The following is a 2,124-nucleotide window of genomic DNA, read 5'->3' on the forward strand; positions in this document are numbered from 1 at the left end:
GTAGTCGAGTTATAGCGATACCTTTCGCATAAATCTTTTCTAAAACATTTACGATATGTTCGTTTGTACCCTATTTGCGCAGCGAGTTTAGTATTGCTATTTGTTCTACCGAGTCAAAGGCCTTCTCGTAATCTATAAAAGCTAAATACAGAGGTATATTGTATTCTGTCGTTTTCTCGATTAGTTGATTTATCGCCTGCAAATGGCCTAGGGTCGAATATCCGCTCTTAAAGCCTGCCTGTTCTCTCGGTTGATTTCCATCTAAAACTTGGAGAATACTTTATATACGTTTGATAGCGAGCTAACCGGTCAATAGTTACTAAGGTCCTTCTGGTCTCCTTTTTTATGAATCAAAATCACTATAGCATTGCACCACGCATCAGGGACGCTTTCTTGACGCAAGCACTGGGTGTACAACTCAGCTAATTTAATATGAACTAATTTCCCTGCGTCTTTCAACAGATCTATTGATATACCATCTTCCCCAGGTGCTTTCTTTCGTTTCATAGTTTTTAGAGCAAATTCTACTTCTTCCTTTGTAATCTCTGGTACACTTCTAACGTCTACACATGAATTTACTGATTCAACTACGGTCTTCGACGAATAAAGCTCTTGGTAAAATTCTTCTTATCTTTTTACCATTTTGTCTATACATTTAATTATCTTTCCATATCTATTATTTAAACATATCACTTGCTGTCTTCCTAAAGCATGTCTGCGCTCGGTCACTTAATACTTTTACCTTTCCGAATAGTTTCCTCTATTTCATCCATGTTTCTCTTTCTTTTCTCTAATCTCTGCCTTTTGTTGATAAGCTTGTTTAGTTCTACTCTTTCTATTTCGTCTCTCCTGCTTTTAATCTGCATGGTGTCCTTATATAAATAACAACGTTGTTGAATGTCTAAATAACATTCATAGGTCAACCGAGGTTTATTTTCTTACAACAGCCAATTTCACTTTTGCTTTACTTCGTTTCTGCTCTTAAGAGTTTTGTCTTCACAAGGAAGCTACTCAAAATAGAAAACGTCGTCAGAGGCACGAATTTACCCATTCTTTAAGATAACAGGCTCGATACGCTCATCGTCCAAGGGTGCAATTCTTGATATGACCCGAAATCGTCCACTCCCCGACCCTGAGAACCAGGGATAAAGAATGTGAACTACCTTCTTCTCCACAAGAAAAGATGCCCAAGGATAGGCTAGTTTACCCCGGTTATCCTCTTTGATTAACCGACAAATGAATTAATAAATAAATAAATTAATAAATAAGTAAATAAATAATAAAGAAATAGATAATTAGATAAGTATATAGATATACAGATAAGATATGAATAGAGTAATTAGTTATTTAATGAATTAATAATGGATAAATAGATAGATAATGAAAAACTCTACCAGTCATGAAATGTCAATTCTACATGTTTAAGAATTAAATAACACTGTTGTTATATATTTCCAGCCATTTTTGAGAAAGAAAAAATTCCTTAGAAAAACATAAACCTGTTAAGCGCACAACAGAGAAATGGTGAGAGTGATTACCCTCCGAAACGACTATGTTTACCTCGGCCGCTGACCATTTTCCTTCGCCAGTCAATCCTTCAATCAACGGGAGGCAAAACTCTCTCAAATTTACGTGCTGATGATGGATGGTTCCAATTAATTGGGCCACAAGGGAACACAGCTATTCACGAAGCGGATTAATACAATTTCACATTGACAATCTCTTGGTGCAGCACTGAGAGGCTGTACCTAAGAGGACATACACATACTACGGTTTTGCCAAATATGGAATAATTTAAATCACACCATTATTGAGATATTCTTAAACACAAATTATAACCCGGAATTACCGCTCCTTTTCTTAATTAAAATAAATGGAAATAGCTAGACTGGGATACATTGAGTGTAACAACGTGACCAATGTTCAATTGATCACAAACTGGAGATTAAAACGAAACGGCGCTGTTCTTTGCGCTCGCCGCCCCACAGCTATGACGTCACAAACTATCAACACGATGACGCACTTTGCAAACGTCATTCTGACTCCTTCATGATGGGGGTGAGGGTGGAGGGGGGACCATAGGAAGACGGGGTCGCGACCGACCGAGACCCCAATTGTCCCCCC

The sequence above is a fragment of the Oratosquilla oratoria genome, chromosome 30, assembly GCF_046742065.1.
Source record: "Oratosquilla oratoria isolate Oo_2021 chromosome 30, ASM4674206v1, whole genome shotgun sequence".
Lineage (NCBI taxonomy): Eukaryota > Metazoa > Arthropoda > Malacostraca > Stomatopoda > Squillidae > Oratosquilla > Oratosquilla oratoria.